The sequence below is a fragment of the Dermacentor silvarum genome, chromosome 6 (assembly GCF_013339745.2).
Source record: "Dermacentor silvarum isolate Dsil-2018 chromosome 6, BIME_Dsil_1.4, whole genome shotgun sequence".
Taxonomy (NCBI): domain Eukaryota; kingdom Metazoa; phylum Arthropoda; class Arachnida; order Ixodida; family Ixodidae; genus Dermacentor; species Dermacentor silvarum.
The window spans coordinates 71,517,581-71,538,001 of NC_051159.1; the positions used below are offsets into that span (position 1 = coordinate 71,517,581).

The 20,421-nt window shown below is 47.8% G+C and overlaps 1 pseudogene; it reads left to right on the forward strand.

The window, feature by feature from the left end:
• LOC119456712 (roundabout homolog 2-like) overlaps positions 1-7,706 on the forward strand; it is an 81,159-nt pseudogene extending 73,453 nt beyond the window's left edge.
• The last annotated feature ends 12,715 nt before the right edge of the window (positions 7,707-20,421 follow it).

The window sequence follows — 20,421 nt, forward strand, 5'->3', positions numbered from 1 at the left end:
CTGAAAACGCTGAAAACAAAAAGGGAAGGCAGCTTAATAAAAAATGACTTAAACACCGTTTAATCAGCAGAAGTAAGCTGTAAAATTAAAATATTGTCCAAGTTTAACCATATTTTGCAAACCCGCATTGGTATCAAGGCATTACGCAGTTCTGGGAGTTTCAGGAGAACAGCAGACGATAAAAATTCAAGGGGCACTTAGTTAGCCCTACGTGGATGAGGGCGCGAGCATTGCTACCACCATAGGTCGAGGGATCGAGTTCCTTAATTAACTCTGTTTTAACTAACTGCGCCTTAAGTAACTTCGCCTTAATTAACACTAAAGGTCATGGGTTCGAGTGCCGTAATGAAGTCTATCATATTCAACACATTAATAACCTCTACCCTAATTAACGGTATCTTAATTGCCTTCACCTTAATTAACACCAACGGTCATGGGTTCCACTCCAAAGGTCGTGGGTTCGCGGGCCTAAATTAGCTATATCTTAATTAACTGTGCCTACACTACCTTCGCCTTAACCCCAACTGTCATGAGTTGGACTCCCACCAATGGTCGTGAATTCTAGTGCTGTAATGAACTCTATCTTAATTAAACCTACCTTAATTAACTTTGCCTTAACTGACATCATCATATACCTTGATTGGCGCACTTGGACTTTTGGGATTTTTTGGGCCATTCCGTGGTCACGCCAACGCCAACTAGGCCGGATTTTGCGCCTGATGAACCATGTTCCTGAGCCACGATCATTGTTGATCGCGATCAAGAAATCCGATCGGGATTGGCCCCGATCGCGATTAAAAGTGTATCTGTGACACCGGTATTAGGAACCCCGCGAAGCGTCTCCGACGAGAGGCGCAACGTCTCAAACGACAGTGTTTGCGTCTGTGACATGAGGCACCGCGTTACAACGACAACATCTCAAAAAGCTAGCGGTCACGAGAAAGCACGGGAGAACGCTCGTCTGACCAGTGGTACCACCAGCTAGCGGTACTGGTACCGGTGGTACCATCGATACTACCGTACGGTGGTAACGTATCACCAGTCGTAACGTATCTTCGGTGTCACTGCAAAAGGGTACCTTACCAGAGTGCGGCTTTTACGGCTGTGTTGAACTGCACTGCAAAACTACAAAACGGTTAGTCTTCAAAATGGTAGACGCGGAAAACCGCAGTTAGTTACCAAAGAAGGCTAAACACTTTAAAACGCACAAACGCGTTACAACGCTAAATTTTAATAATCGCAATCACGCAAAATAAAACAGGATATAAGGACACATAACCGTCGTTGCAAGTTCGAAAGAAATGTACTAACTAACCAAACCATCAGCGCTATTGCAAAACGCTTAAAGACGCAGACATTGTCAAGTGGGGAAGACAGTGTGGTATAATATATACGTTTAAACAAAACAAGAACAATTCTGACCTTTATGGCTTTCGTTCGCTATAGTAGACGCTTGCGCCTAGGAACTATTGAAGAGCTCTTTCACGCTCACAAACGCGTCATGACGCTTTCATGTGTCATTCCCGACCGCTGATGGCGCCCTTGGTGATCATCCCCGATCACGTGGGAGCTAGATAAGCCTGTAACTATCAGTGCCGATTTCTGATTTCTAAGCCGTAAAGGTGGAATGCCACCTAGCTGGTTTAGGTGGCATTCGCACTGGAGATTCCCAATGGAGATGTCGCGTGACCGACTGCGACTGGCGACCAAGAAGTGACACGCTGCTACCGATGTTCACACCGGCAAATGCTACCTGCCCCTAGCCAGCCCAGTATACCGTGCAATTGATACCGTGATATTTTTAAAGCAAAGCTTTATATAGCTAGGCGAAACGAAAAAAGTTCTCGCAGTTTCACCTAAAAGGCGAAGCATCAATTGCGATAGCAAATTTGTAGAGAGCTATACGGAGTAATGATAGTAGCTTAATCAGCTGTATAAACTTGGACATGCAGCAGCACCGGCAACACACAGAACTATTGTCGACACCGTCGGCGTTTTGCCCGCATTCGCACAAAATGCGTGCGGCGTTGGTGACTGTTGCCGGATCCTCTGATATAAATAGGCACTTGGTGCCGCAGCTAAACGTCGCCTCCCCCCCCCCCCCCCCCCCTGGCCTTTCGCGCGTCGGAAGAGGGCGAGTTAGCTCTACATATATGGTGATTGTAAAGGATGAAAGAGACAGAGACGCCTACTTCTGCAGCCCTTAAGGGAGCACGGCGCAGAACGCGTGTTTGTTCTCTGCCGTGCGTTCACTCCCCGTCAAAGCGCGCGTCCCTCGCGCCCTTACACTCGCACATACAGCGTTCGGCGGCGCGCGGCGACTATTTCATCTCCATTGACGTCATACGGAACCTCACGGCGACGGCGACGCCGACGGCAAAAATCTGCTTTGGAGTGTCCATATAATTGCTATCGCAATAAAAGTGTCTGTTCGTCGCCTGTCCACAGAAAACTATCATTATGAGAATTGGCTCGAGCGTCGTCGTCTTCTTCCGCAGCTAACTCGTTGGCGCCCCTCGGGTTGCGCTCCTGCCAATGCTCCCGCGTTCATAATCGTCGTCTTCTTCCACAGCTGGCTGCGTTGCCGCTCATCATTCGCACGTGGAATTTCACTTCTGATCCGTCGTCGTAATGGGCAGGCCGCGTTTACAGGGGTATGAGCCATTTCTTAAGGTGGGTATGAGCCATTCATTGTGTTACGTAACGGACACATTTAATATTAAGCAATTTAATTTAGAAGAATTGTAAGCGGCAATGGCGGGCGAATGCTGCAAACCATGCCGCTGAGCAAACTCGAGACATCGAACGCAATTGACAAAGGCGGACTGCGGGCATACCGTTAGTGACGTGTGTAATCACATTAAGAAACACAAAGACGTAACGGATAATTGAGAAATACATTAATGAACCTTCGGGATTAACCCAGTGATAAACACCGAGGCCTCACGTTTCAGCTTCGCTGGTTAATCATCTGCACGGAGTGCTCGAGCGGTGATTTTTTAAGAGGAAGCTTCAGCTCGGGGCCAACTTCAATGTCATCTATTCAAATACATGTGAAACGCAGAAACGCTTTTATTAAACAACCCATGGACCAATTTGAATGAACTATATTGATTTTGAGAGAGAAAGGTAGATTCTAGTTACGATAGGTAGCAAAAAAATCACCGCATATTCACGAAGTGAATGATGATGAGTGGGCGAAGCACCGGGGGATCATTCAGGTAAACCACAGCTACGGACGAGAGAGAAAGAGAGCGCGCGTCCGGAACGAGAGAGAAAGAGAACGCGCTTCGGGAACGGTTCGGGAACGAACGCCCTTTGTGCAATGCAGCGCCCCTAGCTACGGACGACAAAGAGAGCGCGCGTCGGGAACGAACGCCCTTGTGCACCGCAGCGCCCCTAGCTACGGACGAGAGTGAAAAACGCCGGAAGCGTTCTCCGGAAACTGGCTTCCGGAACCGTAAGCGGAACCGGAAGTGGAAGCGGAAGTCGGCTTCCGGTTCCCGCTTCCGGAAGCCGGAGCTTGGCGTACATATACTATACATATACATATATATATGTATATATGCGTATACATACGTACATAGCGGTCCCCATGCCAACGAGAGCTACGGACTACGAGAGACAAGGCTCGGCCCTAAGGTGCTTCGCCCCTAAAACTTGATTTGGAACTTCAATGTTATTCTCCGAAATCGATGGAACTCGATGTGTTTCAAAATAAAAAATGTCACAGTTTCGCCCTAAGGGCGAAGCAATGAATGCGATAGCAACACAGCGATGTCATACGAAGTAAGGTGAGCGGCTTTGGTAGCAATATGAATTGTAGTAAACATGAGCTGATTAAGTAAGCAGGTGTGCTGCGGCGTAAGTAGACCGACATGAAGAGAGAATCGATGACCACGAGAAGGCGCGTGTGAAACGGTGGTGTTGATGAGAAGCGCTTCCCGTGGGCAGCGCGTGCGAAGGGACACACCTGTAGCGCTGCACTGCCGATGCGGGCAGCATTGCATGTGTAGCGTGCGTTGGAAAATGTGGCCCGACTATTACTAACTGAATGAACATGCGTGGTGTGAGCGCGCACAAACGAATAGATCACACTGAATGACTGCAGACAACGACTGTCAAAACGCTGGCAGCAAGCGCATGCGCCGCAGCGGGCGAAAGTAAAGCTTTAGGCGAAGGTGCGTGCGGTCTATTGCTTCAACGGAAACTGAGCGGCGAATGCACAGCGCATAGAAAGGTCAAGCCGTGTGGGCGAGCGACGAGCGCGGTTGTTGGCAGAGTAGAAGTGCTCCCCCCCCCCCCCCCCGCTCCCTCCGGCGCTGGCTTCCCGCTTCCTTGCTTGCGCGTGGGAGATTGAGTGCGTTCGCTCTCCGTGATAGCGCGCGTCCCCGCACGCTTCCGCTCGGGCATACGGCGCGCGGCGAAGATTTTATCTATACGGAACCTCACGGCGACGGCGACGGCAGAAATCCGGTTGAAGTGTCCATATAATTGCTATCGCAATAAAAAGCAAGACGTTTACACACCCGTAATTCTCCCCAAAAAGTAGTGTTCGCCTTTCTATACAATACATCCGTTGGAGAACCTAAAGGGGACATGTGATATATTAGTTTATATTTCATATGAAATATTTGCAACGTTTACTACTAGTTTTGCAAAAATCTCATGCACGAATTTGAGGTTTATTTGAGAGAATTAAGTGTATAATACACAAGTTTTGTGCGCTCTAAATGTATTATTAAGTACAGTTAACAGAATCGTGATATTTTTCTTGGTGAGTAAGAATAGTAAATGTGATAATTCTGGTTTGCAATTTGTGCGTTTTTCAATCATTTATTTAAAAATTGACGGCCTAAGTCAAAATCCCGCCTAATACAGTCAATAGATTTTTAACTTTTCTTTTAAATGCAAGAAGTTCAGTCAAATCTGGTGCAGTCGCTTGTCGAGAAAAACAATTTTTCCGTTCGCATGTATTTAGATGGTAAATCCTCTAGCTAAAGCTTTCTCTTAAAACCTCCTCTCGAAATTTTTGTCCCATTCAAGGTCCTGGTAGTACTTGAATGAAGGCTCCTATAGTGTCAACCTCGACGCCGTGCCACCATCGTCTCTATCCCCATTGGCAACAAATATTTAAACACCAGATTCAGGCATATTGTCACATAGCATATCTGTTGAACGGCATGACAGAGGATGAAAAAAAATGTCGCCGTTTCACCCGAAAGGCGAAGCATCAATTGCGATAGCAAATTAGTAGAGAGCTATACGGAGTAAGGATATACTCGGCGACAGCTTTTCTTGATCAGCACTGTGGAAGCTACAGAGCCGAACCGCCTGCATGCGCGCGCGCCAGGAAATAGTACCTATTTTATTTTCTGATTCTAAGAGTTACTTGGCCCGAATAAATAAAACTTTCCTTAATTATAAATATAGAACAAGTATGGGAAGCTGTTCATGGAAAAAAGTTATCGTGCGCCTTAATTTTTCTTTCTTTTTTATTTCTTGGACGGCACCACGTTTTCCGCACCGCCTGCTGGTTGCTCTCGCAGTAAAGAGGGCGTCCCCGGTGCCGGCGGTACTGCGTGTGGCCGCTAAGTCTCCTTTTCGTTCTCCGAGGAGGCTATACTCTAAATGTGACAAGAAGTGGGTCTCCAAACAAACCAAGCAGGTTATCTGCAATGTCTACGCTGGAGTAAGGCGCCGTCAGCCCGAGCTGGTCGACCAATTCTGTGTGCCGGACTGTCGCCGAACTCACCGGAGTGAGTATGCGAACGGTAACTCGAATCAAGGCTGAAGCTCTGCGGGCCCCACTCTCCTCTCCAAAGCGTAAGAAACTGGATTTTCCCGGTCTCGAGCGAAGCTGGGAAGCGCATGACCGCCAAGACGAGGCTGCTGCGTTACGACACGTTTGCGTTGGCAGCATTGCGGCGCAAAGTGCACAGCTATTTCATGCGCAATGAACTGCCTACGTCCGAGAAGCTACGCAATGAGGTGATCAGCGACCCTGACATGGACATGCCGACGATCAGCACTCGCACGATGCAACGAATGCTGAACGACTTGGGGTTCGTCTTCCGAAAGAGAAAAAAGGAATTCCGCATTGCTCGAAAGAGACGACATCGTTGCTTGGCGTCGAAAGTACCTCCGAACAATCCGAGAAATGCGGAGGCAGCAGCGATAAGTTCTTGTGTTCTTTTAATTCCTGCAAACTTTCGTTGAGCGTGCTTGTTGGTTAAAGTGTAGACGCGAATGATGAGCATGCGTGTGTACCTAACGGTGAGCGAAAACGAGAGGTATGCTTTGCATCAGTGATCGCCAAACGTGTGCTGTTTACGCGAGTGATCGAAAGCCTTACATAGTCCTAACTTGTGTCGCAGCGAAATTCCCCAGTAAAATAAGGTAGCTGTTCATGTTTGCGCTCGTACTGTGGAAAATAGTATCAGCCGAGGATGCGATGATCTGTGTCGAAGATGTAACTGAGCGTTTCGCTATTGCAGAATTTCCCGTCGAATTGTTTGGGAAGATTTACTGCTTTTTTTCCGCGTAGGAGCAAGGGATCTAAATGACTTGAAGAAAAGAATACCTAATTTTATTCAGCGAATATGCTGTACACATAATTGGGGATGTGGTTTCATTAGCTTTTATTAGCAGCCTGAATTATGTTTTGTAAACATTCGCTTCAGTCTTTCTCAGGGGGAGTTTTGCCAGCTCATCTTTGTTATATGTATTCACATGGGTTTTGTCAGTGGATTCTTCGCGCTGTAACAGAGGCATAACCTTGAATAAAGGCCGCTGGTTTATTAATGGGCTGTTGCCAGTAAAGGTAAGCTCATAACTATACGACTGATTTCTTTTCTTTTACAGGACCATATACTACCTTGATGAGACCTGGGTAAACGCAGGCACACTAAGGAGACCGTATGGACAGACACCAAAGGGATGTCCCGTCAAGACGCATTTCGTCAACAGGTCTCCGTGCGCCGAGCGGTAAAGGAGGACGCCTAATTGTTTTGCATGCTGGCAGTGCGGAAGGCTTTGTTGATGGAGCCGCCCTAGTGTTTCGTGCCAAGAAGGGCGCTGGTGATTACCACACAGAAATGGATGCTCCGCATTTTCAAAAATGGTTTATTGAACAGTTGCTACCGAACATCAAGCCACACAGTGTGATTGTGATGGATAATACGTCGTGTCACAGTGCTCAAGTTTAAAAGGTGCCAAGTTCATCATCAAGAAAAGCCGACATCCAATGCTGGTTGAAATCGAAAAGTATCCCTTTTTCGGATGACCAACTGAAGAGCGAACTGCTGCAGCTCGTTAAGCAGCATAAGCACATGTTTCTTGCTTACCAGATTGACACACTTGCCAGCGCTGCCGGTCATGAGGTTGTGCACTTGCCTCCTTACCACTGCGAGCTCAATCCAATAGAACTCGTGTGGAGCCAGGTCAAAGGCTATGTTACTTCGAAGAACACTGACTTCAAGATCGATTCAGTCGAGAAGCTGCTGCTGGAAGGAATCCCAGGTGTGACCCCGCAGAACTGGTTCCGAGACTGCACTCATGTGATAAGGCTTGAGGATGAGGCATGGGAGCGAGATGGCATTATAGACAGCCAAAGAGAAAGTCTCATAATTTCTTTGGGCATCGATTCGAGTACTTCTGATGAGTCGAGCAGCTCTGACATGAGCGGAATTGATGAACTGTCATGAGCATCTCAGGTGTGCTTTTTCAAAGCTTCAACCAAAGGATTACACGCGTGCTTAACCAGAAACTGCGATATTGCTTTTGAGGTCCATCAGTCACTGCTATTTATTTACACTTTTATTGCTTATTGACTACATTTTAATTTAATCTGCTGATCTCTCTATATTTCGTTGCACTTCGTTTATGTTCTGGTTACGTTACCGTGATGTGATAATAATTGTTGGAATATTGTGTGCCAAAACGGCGATGTGATTATGCAACATGCCGTGCTAGAGGGTTGCACAAGTTTTGACCACCCGGTGTTATTTAACATGCACCGAAACATATGTACACGGGCGTCTGGCATTTCTGATCCATCGAAATGCGACAGGCTCAAACCTGTGCTTTTTGTGTCAGCGGCCGTGTACTGTGCACTGTACTGTCAAGGCGGCTGTGATGTGATGATGTATCACAGCCGTGAACATTTACATTATACGCTGCATCAGCGAGAACCACATTTTTAGTTGAGGATTGAAGTGTTAAAAATTGTGTTCATTTTTCTGTGTGATCTCATGCCAATAGAGTTTGATGCCGTGTTTCATTGCTGTCTCAATGGAACCTGAAAGTGTGATACCCCTTCTTGTCATTGTTTTGTTTTTCATTTACTCATTTGCTAATGTATTCTACCGTCTCATTCTTCGTTATCAATGTGTTCCTGCTCTTACCTATTTTGATTTGTTTATTATAAGTGGTTCTTATGGCAAGCAATGCTAGCAACGAGTTATATGGTTATAATGTTCTGGTCAAAAGTGCAAATGTTATGTCGACATGGAGTGCCAGTGAAAAGTTATGGCTATCACGTTCTGTGCCACTAGTGCAAAATGTCATGTTAATAATATTTGATGGGGTTTAACGACCCAAAACCACGATATGATTATGAGAGAGGTCGTAGTGGAGGGCTCTGGAAATTTTGACCACCTGGGGTTCTTTAACGTGCACCTAAATCTAAATACACGGGCCTGGAGAATTTTCGCGTATGGCTGTGGTGCAATAAAATATATGAACTGTTTTTATGCATTCTTTATTTTTTTCTACCAATAACAATTGGTATTATGGACAATACCTGTTACATAGTGCATGCACAGGGATGGAAAAAACATCGACGGCCATCAAACTACATGAAGGTGCTTGACCAGCGAAGCTCGATAATAGAATCTGAATCAGTCTCGATTCAATTAATCGTAAGCTCTCTTAAAATCTTCCAATTCAGCGGCATCATGGTACTTTTAGCTGCGGTGTGTGCTTGGCGACATTCGTCACCTTGCATAGTTTGCATAGCTATTATATTGTCACGGGGTCGTGACGTTACGAAGGCAGCAGTCGGCCGGTAAACGGAAAGTCAGATTACAACAATACACACTGGCACTGATAGCGGCGAGTATAGCATCGGCCGTGGAAAAGCTGATCATCATTGGGACACGCCGTCTTTTATACATCACTCATCGAACTTTCCAGCCTTATCACTGGTGGTCGCGCAAACTCTGAAATAAGCTTGACTGTTCGCGTCTTGAGCGCAATCATAACAAAACGATCTACAACAATTGTGAAGCTTCTCGAAGACTTAGGCGCAGTCTGCGCCGATCATTGCTGACAGTCTTTGTGGGCGTAAACCGAATACAGCAAAACTGAAACAAGACACGCGCGTGGCAGGATCGTGCCGCAACCGGCCTTCCTTTTCGCCAGTACCAGGGCTTAATACTGTAAACGTTAACATTCGATCACGTGTGGCGCGTACCCGTATATCCTGGGCTGCCACACTTTTTTTTTTACTGAACACGGAACCTAAGCTTCACTTTTATAAAGGCTGAATAATGCTGGGAAAGCCTTCTGAACAGCGGAAAATTTTCTGTGTACGAATATAAATACAGCAGAGTAATTAGCTGCATGTAGGCACACTCATCAAAGTTTAACTCTGACGTTCCCATTTTGCATGCATACGTTTTGCTAAACACACTAGCGCTGCGAGCTAGCGAAAACCGTAACTGCACTGAAATAGGCTGCAAGCTGCTGGACTACTTGCGTAGTAACACAAATGTGCGGAGGCTCCGCCTCCGTAGCCTTCGCTCCGTTGTCAAGAAAAGCTGTCGCCGAGTATAGTAGTTTTATTAGCTGTATAAACTTGGACATGCAGCAGCACCAGCAACGCGCAGAACTGTTGTCGATGCCGTCGGCGTTTTGCCCGCGTTCGCACCGAATGCACGTGGCGTTGGTGACTGTTGCCGGTGCCTCTGCGGGCGGCTCGGAGGTTTTTGACGAGATCAGAACAGGACACTCGTCGAGAAGCGTCGGAATTCTTTACCACATTCTCGCCTAGCATCGTTTTTATATAATTACGCACTTGGTGCCACAGCTAAACGTCGCCTCCCCTTCCTCTCTCCCATCCCCCCACGTCCTTTCGCGCGACGGAAGAAGTCGCGTTTCCTCTATATATATATATATATATATGGTGATTGTAAAGGAGGAAAGAGATTTAATTCTGCAGCCCTTCAGGGAGCACGGCGCAGAACGCGCGTTTGCTCTCCGCCGTGCGTTCGCTCTCTGTGAAAGCGCGCTTCCCTCGCGCACTTTCACTCGCACATACAGCATACGATGGCTTCGACGATTTCATCGCCGTTGACGTCATAGGGAACCTCACGGCGACGGCGAGGGCAGAAATCCACTTTGAGTGTCCATATAATTTCTATCGCAATAAAAAGAGGCACAGGACAGAGCGCTAAGGCATAGCCTGCTATATCTAGAAAAAATATAGGAGGCTATGGCCAAGGATAACCTCTCCCACGGAGAAAGAATATATTCTTTCTCCGTGACCTCTCCAGCGATCTGCAGGTGGCTTTTGTCGCGATAGCAATTATATGGACACTCCAAAGCAGATTTCTGCCGTCGGCGTCGCCTTCGCCGTGAGGTTCCGTATGACGTTAATGGAGATTAAATCGTCGCCGCGCGCCGCCGAACGATGTATGTGCGAGTGAAAGGGCGCGAGGGACGCGCGCTTTCACGGGGAGTGAACGCACGGCGGAGAACAAACGCGCGTTCTGCGCCGTGCTCGCTCAAGGGCTGCAGAAGTAGGCGTCTCTTTCCTCCTTTACAATCACCATATATGTAGAGCAAACGCGCCTTCTTCCGACGCGCGAAAGGCCGTGGCGGGGAGGGGGGCGGGAGGGGGAGGGAAGGGAGGCGACGTTTAGCTGCGGCACCAAGTGCCTATTTATATCAGAGGCTCCGGCAACAGTCACCAACGCCGCACGCATTTTGTGCGAACGCGGGCAAAACGCCGACGGCGTCGACAACAGTTCTGCGTGTTGCCGGTGCTGCTGCATGACGAAGTTTATACAGCTGATAAAGCTACTATCATTACTCCGTATAGCTCTCTACAAATTTGCTATCGCAACTGATGCTTCGCCTTTCAGATGAAACTGCGACAACTTTTATTGCGATAGCAATTATATGGACACTCAAAAGCAGATTTCTGCCGTCGGCGTCGCCGTCGCCGTCGCCGTCGCCGTGAGGTTCCGTATGACGTCATTTGGAGATGAAATCGTCGCCGCGCGCCGAACGCTGTATGTGCGAGTGAAAGGGCGCGAGGGGCGCGTCTTTCACGGGGAGTGAACGCACGGCGGAGAACAAACGCGCGTTCTGCGCCGTGCTCGCTTAAGGGCTGCAGAAGTAGGCGTCTCTTTTCTCCTTTACAATCACCATATATGTAGAGCCAACGCGCCTTCTTCGGACGCGCGAGAGGCCGTGGGGGAGGGGGAGGGAAGGGAGGCGACGTTTAGCTGCGGCACCAAGTGCCTATTTATATCAGAGGCTCCAGCAACAGTCACCAACGCCGCACGCATTTTGAGCTAACGCGGGCAAAACGCCGATGGCGTCGACAACAGTTCTGCGTGTTGTTGCTACCAAAGCCGCTCACCTTACTTCGTATGACATTGCTGTGTTGCTATCGCATTCATTGCTTCGCCCTTAGGGCGAAACTGTGACATTTTTTCATTTACTAACGCAAAAACCAGTACAATATGTATTCCTAATTAAATGAACGCTACGGATTACGGTTATGTGCCTCAAAACTCTGTACTGCTAAATTAGCCATCCTATACTCCGTTTCATACATCAGCCAGGTGCAACGCTGTAAAAGCTGCGCAAGAAGTACGGCCATTAAAATGTATTACTCCGCGCGTTCCGTCTATGCAGCGGTCTATGCTTCGCTGCGCGCCAGCGGCGTTTGCTCGCGCGAGCTTGCACGTGAGGCTGCAGCGACGGGCTGCAAATAAAACGCGCATAGCATGGCATTTTCAGCGCAGCTTAAGAAACTAGGGTCTTTAGAGTTACGTATCTATGTATTTTCTATTAAAGGAACACACCTCCTAATACTTACCTAGTGATGTTGCGCCTCAGATATGCGTAATATTTACTTTGTGATCGATTACGTTCACAAGTATGAACAGCCGTACCAGTTTAAGTAGTGTGGGCGGTAAGCAAGTGGTCCAATTTTGGCCGGGTGGCTGAATCGGGTGACAGACAGACAAACAGACAGACAGACAGACAGACAGACCAAATTTTCAGCGTTTAAGTTCCCCAAGAAAGACTATCGTCTTTAATAAGGTAGCTGTTCATGTTTGCGCTCGTACTGTGGAAAATAGTATCAGCCGAGGATGCGATGATCTGTGTCGAAGATGTAACTGAGCGTTTCGCTATTGCAGAATTTCCCGTCGCATTGTTTGGGAAGATTTACTGCTTTTTTTTAACACGAAAGTGTTTTATGCCGGGGTCCACCAAGACTTCACTGACGTATTTCCGTCACGGAAATACGTCACACGAACATACACGAACATAATACAAAGAAAGAAACCAGAAGAAAAAGTTCCACAAACATGCAAAATTTGGAAATCGAACCCACGACCTCTCGGTCCGCGACGATAGATCGCCGAGCGCTTAACCCATTGCGCCACAAACGCATTTGCAGAGAGCTACACAGACGCGCCTTATATATCTAACACTCCTCCGTGTACCCGCGCTCTTGCTCGGGGCGGTGCCGCCGCCTACGAGCAGAAAAGAGAAGTACTGCATTATGACACTAACGCGCACCGACAGTGAACGCTTCGGTGGTCTCAGCACTACGACGCCTCGATGCCAGCATTCGAAGGGACGCTGGCATCAAGAAGCACTACCAACGCGTTCTCGCAGAAGCACTACTAGGTGGCGTTCGCCGTACTCAGCACAGCGGAGCGTGGCCTCCGCAATTAGCTCTGAAAATGTTTCTGAAGTTGATCGCGGAGGCTGCAATTACGACGCGCTGTACGCGCTGATTTGACTCGGTGACGATTCAGTTACGTGCTTTGTCTTGCGCGTTGTATTAGTGTGTCAGTTACGTGCTTCGTCTTTCGCGTTGTGCTAGCGTGTGCAGCGTAGTGCAGCTTCCATATACACGACGGTTGCTCATGGTCATCGACGTTGGTAGTCGTGATGGAGGAGACGTGCCACCAGGCGTCAGCGTGGGTGCATCAACGCCTAAGGGCGCTTTAGCCACAAAACACCAATAGACGTTATATATCAATGTGCAATAAACATTACACTACTTCTGTGAAGACACGTTTCACTTTCGTGTTCTATACCGATTCCTATATAAGAGGGAACAACCACATTTTTTTCCGCGTAGGAGCAAGGGATCTAAATGACTTGAAGAAAAGAATACCTAATTTTATTCAGCGAATATGCTGAACACATAATTGGGATGTGGTTTCATTAGCTTTTATGAGCAGCCTGAAATATGTTTTGTAAACATTCGCTTCAGTCTTTCTCAGGGGAAGTATTGCCAGCTCATCTTTGTTATATGTATTCACATGGGTTTTGTCAGTGGATTCTTCGCGCTGTAACAGAGGCATAACCTTCAATAAAGGCCGCTGGTTTATTAATGGGCTGTTGCCAGTAAAGGTAAGCTCTTAACTATACGACTGATTTCTTTTCTTTTACAGGACCATATACTACCTTGATGAGGCCTGGGTAAACGCTGGCCACACTAAGGAGGCCGTATGGACAAACACCAAAGGGATGTCCCGTCAAGACGAATTTCGTCAACAGGTCTCCGTGCGCCGAGCGGTAAAGGAGGACGCCTAATTGTTTTGCATGCTGGCAGTGCGGAAGGCTTTGTTGATGGAGCCGCCCTAGTGTTTCTTGCCAACAAGGGCGCTGGTGATTACCACACAGAAACGGATGCTCCGCATTTTCAAAAATGGTTTGTTGAACAGTTGCTACCGAACATCAAGCGACGCAGTGTGATTGTTATGGAAAATACGTCGCGTCACAGTGCTCAAGTTTAAAAGGTGCCAAGTTCATCATCAAGAAAAGCCGACATCCAATGCTGGTTGAAATCGAAAAGTATCCCTTTTTGGATGACCAACTGAAGAGCGAACTGCTGCAGCTCGTTAAGCAGCATAAGCACATGTTTCTTGCTTACCAGATTGCCACACTTGCCAGCGCTGCCGGTCATGAGGTTGTGCACTTGCCTCCTTACCACTGCGAGCTCAATCCAATAGAACTCGTGTGGAGCCAGGTCAAAGGCTTTGTTACTTCGAAGAACACTCGTGTGGAGCCAGGTCAAAGGCTATGTTGCTTCGAAGAACACTGACTTCAAGATCGATTCAGTCGAGAAGCTGCTGCTGGAAGGAATCGCAGGTGTGACCCCGCAGAACTGGTTCCGAGACTGCACTCATGTGATAAGGCTTGAGGATGAGGCATGGGAGCGAGATGGCATTATAGACAGCCAAAGAGAAAGTCTCATAATTTCTTTGGGCACCGATTCGAGTACTTCTGATGAGTCGAGCAGCTCTGACATGAGCGGAATTGATGAACTGTCATGAGCATCTCCATGTGTGCTTTTTCAAAGCTTCAACCAAAGGATTACACGCGTGCTTTACCAGAAACTGCGATATTGCTTTTGAGGTCCATCAGTCACTGCTATTTATTTACACTTTTATTGCTTATTGACTACATTTTAATTTAATCTGCTGATCTCTCTATATTTCGGTGCACTTCGTTTATGTTCTGGTTACGTTAGCGTGATGTGATAATAATTCTTGGAATATTGTGTGCCAAAACGACGATGTGATTATGGGACATGCCGTGCTAGAGGGTTGCACAAGTTTTGACCACCTGGTGTTATTTAACATGCACCGAAACATATGTACACGGGCGTCTGGCATTTCTGATCCATCGAAATGCGACAGGCTCAAACCTGTGCTTATTGTGTCAGCGGCCGTGTACTGTGCACTGTACTGTCACGGCGGCTGTGATGTGATGATGTATCACGGCCGTGAACATTTACATTATACGCTGCATCAGCGAGAACCACATTTTTTAGTTGAGGATTGAAGTGTTGAGGATTGAAAATTGTGTTCATTTTTCTGTGTGATCTCATGCCAATAGTGTTTGATCCCTTGTTTCATTGCTGTCTCAATGGAACCTGAAAGTGTGATACCCCTTCTTGTCATTGTTTTGTTTTTCATTTACTCATTTCCTAATGTATTCTACCGTCTCATTCTTCGTTATCAATGTGTTCCTGCTCTTACCTATTTTGATTTGTTTATTATAAATGGTTCTTATGGCAAGCAATGCTAGCAACGAGCTATGGCTATCATGTTCTGTGCCACAAGTGCAAAAATGTTTTGTTGACATAGAGTTCCAGCAACGAGTTATATGGTTATCATGTTCTGGTCACAAGTGCAAAATGTTATGTCGACATGCAGTGCCAGCAAAAAGTTATGGCTATCAAGTTCTGTGCCACTAGTGCAAAATGTTATGTTAATAATATTTGAAGGGGTTTAACGACCCAAAACCACGATATGATCATGAGAGAGGTCGTAGTGGAGGGCTCCGGATATTTTGACCACCTGGGGTTCTTTAACGTGCACCTAAATCTAAATACACGGGCCTAGAGAATTTTCGCGTATGGCTGTGGTGCAATAAAATATATGAACTGTTTTTATGCATTCTTTATTTTTTCTACCATTAACAATTGGTATTATGGACAATACCTGTTACATACTGCATGCACAGGGATGGAAAAAACATCGACGGCCATCACACTACATGAAGGTGCTTGACCAGCGAAACTCGGTAATAGAATCTGCATCAGCCTCTATTCATTAATCGTAAGCTCTCTTAAAATCTTCCAATTCAGCGCCATCATGGTACTTTTAGCTGCGGTGTGTGCTTGGCGACATTCGTCACCTTGCATAGTTCGCATAGCTATTATATTGTCACGGGGTCGTGACGTTACGAAGGCAGCAGTCGGCCGGTAAACGGAATGTCAGATTACAGCAATACACACTGGCACTGATAGCGGCGAGTACAGCATCGGCCGTGGAAAAGCTGATCATCGTTGTTACGCACCGTCTTTTATACATCACTCATCGAACTTTCCAGCCTTATCACTGGTGGTCGCGCAAACTCTGAAATAAGCTTGACTGTTCGCGTCTTGCGCGCAATCATAACAAAACGATCTACAACAATTGTGAACCTTCTCAAACACTGAGGCGCAGTCTGCGCCGATCATTGCTGACAGTCTTTGTGGGCGTAAACCGAATACAGCAAAACTGAAACAAGACACGCGCGTGGCAGGATCGTGCCGCAACCGGCCTTCCTTTTCGCCTGTACCAGGGCTTAATACTGTAAACGTTAACATTCGATCACGTGTGGCGCGTACCCGTATATCCTGGGCTGCCACACTTTTTTTGACTGAACACAAAACCTAAGCTTCACTGTTATAGAGGCTGAATAATGCTGGGAAAACCTTCTGAACAGCGGAATATTTTGTGTGTGCAAATATATATACAGCAGAGTAATTAGCTGCATGTATGCACACTCATCAAAGTTTAACTCTGACGTTCCCATTTTGCATGCAAACGTTTTGCTAAACACACTAGCGCTGCGAGCTAGCGAAAACCGAAACTAGAACTGAAATCGGCTGCAAGCTGCCGGACTATTTGCGTAGTAACACAAATGTGCGGAGGCCCCGCCTCCGTAGCCTTCGCTCCAATGTCAAGAAAAGCTGTCGCCGAGTATAGTAGTTTTATCAGCTGTATAAGCTTGGACATGCAGCAGCACCAGCAACGCGCAGAACTGTTGTCGACGCCGTCGGCGTTTTGCCCGCGTTCGCACCGAATGCACGTGGCGTTGGTGACTGTTACCGGTGCCTCTGCGGGCGGCTCCGAGGTTTTCGACCCGATCAGAACAGGACACTCGTCGAGCAGCGTCGGAAGTCTTTACCACATTCTCGCCTCGCATCGTTTTTATATAATTACGCATTTGGTGCCACAGCTAAACGTCGCCTCCCCTTCCTCTCTCGCATCCCCCACGGCCTTTCGCGCGACGGAAGTAGTCGCGTTTCCTCTATATATATTGTGATTGTAAAGGAGGAAAGTTGTCGCAGTTTCACCTGAAAGGCGAAGCATCAATTGCGATAGCAAACTTGTAGAGAGCTATACGGAGTAATGATATTAGCTTTATCAGCTGTATAAACTTGGACATGCAGCAGCATTGGCAACACGCAGAACTGGTGTCGACGCCATCGGCGTTTTGCCCGCGTTCGCTCAAAATGCGTGCGGCGTTGGTGACTGTTGCCGGAGCCTCTGATATAAATAGGCACTGCGTGCCGCAGCTAAACGTCGCCTCCCTTCCCTCCCCCTCCCCCACGGCCTCTCGCTCGTCGGAAGAAGGCGCGTTTGCTCTACATACATGGTGATTGTGAAGGAGAACGGAGACGCCTACTTCTGCAGCCCTTAAGCGAGCACGGCGCAGAACGCGCGTTTGTTCTCCGCCGTGCGTTCACTCCGCGTGAAAGACGCGCCCCTCGCGCCCTTTCACTCGCACATGCAGCGTTCGGCGCGCGACGAAGATTTCTTCTCCAAATGACGTCATACGGAACCTCACGGCGACGGCGACGGCGACGGCGACGGTGACGCCGACGGCAGAAATCTGCTTTTGAGTGTCCATATAATTGCTATCGCAATAAAAGAGACTTAATTCCGCAGCCCTTCAGGGAGCACGGCGCAGAACGCGCGTTCGCTCTCCGCCGTGCTTTCGCTCTCCGTGAAAGCGCGCGTCCCTCGCGCACTTTCACTCGCACATACAGCATACGATGAGTGCGACGATTTCATCGCCGTTGACGTCATACGGAACCTCACGGCGACGGTGAGGGCAGAAATCCGCTTTGAGTGTCCATATCATTGCTGTCGCAATAAAAAGAGGCACAGGACAGAGCGCCAAGGATAACCTCTCCAGCGATCTGCAGGTGGCTTTTTATTATTGCGATAGCAATTATATGGACACTCCAAAGCAGATTTCTGCCGTCGGCGTCGCCGTCGCCGTCGCCGTGAGGTTCCGTATGACGTTAATGGAGATTAAATCGTCGCCGCGCGCCGCCGAACGATGTATGTGCGAGTGAAAGGGCGCGAGGGACGCGCGCTTTCACCGGGAGTGAACGCACGGCGGAGAACAAACGCGCGTTCTGTGCCGTGCTTCCTTAAGGGCTGCAGAATTAGGCGTCTCTTTCCTCCTTTACAATCACCATATATCTAGAGCAAACGCGCCTTCTTCTGACGCACGAAAGGCCGTGGGGGGTTGGTGGGGGAGGGAAGGGAGGGGACGTTTAGCAGCGGCACCAAGTGCCTATTTATATCAGAGGCTCCGGCAACAGTCACCAACGCCCCACGCATTTTGTGCGAACGCGGGCAAAACGCCGAAGGCGTCGACAACAGTTCTGCGTGTTGCCGGTGCTGCTGCATGTCCAAGTTGATACAGCTGATAAAGCTACAATCATTACTCCGTATAGCTCTCTACAAATTTGCTATCGCAATTGATGCTTCGCCTTTCAGGTGAAACTGCGACAACTTTTTTTTTATTTCGTCCTGTGTCGCTCTGTTCAAGAAATCTGCTTATGAAATTCTGCACCAACTAGCCCAAATTATTAAATTCAAGCATATATTAGCATACTATTACTATGTTAGCCTAAAGCATAGGAACGAAGGTTAAACAGTTTCGCAATTCCGCCTTAAAATTGTGGTTGCCCTTCAGTCCAAATAAATACGCGGACCATATCTCAGGACTACCGAGAGCAACCATGGGGGCTTTTAAAGATAGTGTACATTTAGAGAACCAGTGATATTTGGATTTGTCGGCAGCAGTGCAGTGGCATAGTGTATTGACGCTGAGCGCCATCGTGATTGCTTGAACGGAGATGATTGTGCGTATCATTTCATTCAAACCTCTCCAGTTTTCATTACAGCGCCCCTCGTTGTCGCTCGCTGGCTACACCCATGGGTGTCTTGAAATATGGAACTTTATTCAGGCAAATGTAGTTTTACACCCAGTCTTAAAATATGCAACTTTATTCAGGCAAATCTAGTTTAGGTGCATTCTAAAAAGTATAAACCAACCCCGTTTGCTCTAAAAAAATGCGTTTACATTGCTTTCCCAGGTGGTTATTCGTGGCTGTAGGTTGGACTATGTGTTATTGGGGCACTCCTTTTACCACCTTGCACACCCGTACGCGTACGGTACCCAACCGGTCCTCCGAGATTCACTTCCACGAGGACCACTTATACCAGTATCACACTGTCGCGGATTGTCATAGTTTCTCGAGTCATCGACACGCCGATTAACGGCCGCCAAAAACGTCGTGTTCTCACGGTGTGGCATATAGTTTCGAGAAAGCGACACGCCGATTAACGGGAGTCAAAAAAATGTGGTTGATCCCTCTTATATAGGAATCGGTATAGAACACGAAAGTGAAACGTGTCTTCACAGAAGTAGTGTAATGTTTATTGCACATTGATATATAATGTCTATTGGTGTTTTGTGGCTAAAGCGCCCTTAGGCGTTGATTCACCCACGCTGACGCCTGGTGGCACGTCTCCTCCATCACGACTACCAACGTCGATGACCATGAGCAACCGTCGTGCATATGGAAGCTGCACTACGCTGCACACGCTAGCACAACGCGAAAGACGAAGCACGTAACTGACACACTAATACAACGCGCAAGACAAAGCACGTAACTGAATCGTCACCGAGTCAAATCAGCGCGTACAGCGCGTCGTAATTGCAGCCTCCGCGATCAACTTCAGAAACATTTTCAGAGCTAATTGCGGAGGCCACGCTCCGCTGTGCTGAGTACGGTGAACGCCACCTAGGTGGCGTTGGTAGTGCTTCTTGATGCCTCCGAGATTCACTTCCACGAGGACCACTTATACAGTATCACACTGTCACGGAGCGGCATAGTTTCTCGAGTCAACGACACGCCGATTAACGGCCGCCATAAACGTCGTGTTCTCACGGTGTGGCATATAGTTTCGAGAAAGCGACACGCCGATTAACGGGAGTAAAAAAAAACGTCGTGGTCCCACGGTGCGGCATATAGTTTCGAGAAGGCGACACGTCGATTAACGGGCGTCAAGAACGTCGTGCCCCCACGAGGCGGCATTTACTTTCGAGAAAGCGACACGCCACTTAAAGGACCCAAGTGTGTGCGTGTGCGTATGTGTGGTGCAGTGCGGGGGCTCGACCTTTGAGAGAGGGTAATCTACCGTTCCTTCGCCCCTGGTGAAAGGGGCGCGGCCAAGACTATTGGGAGGAGTCATGAAATAATTAGGTGAACTCTGCTTACCTGCTGTCCCCCTGTATATAGGG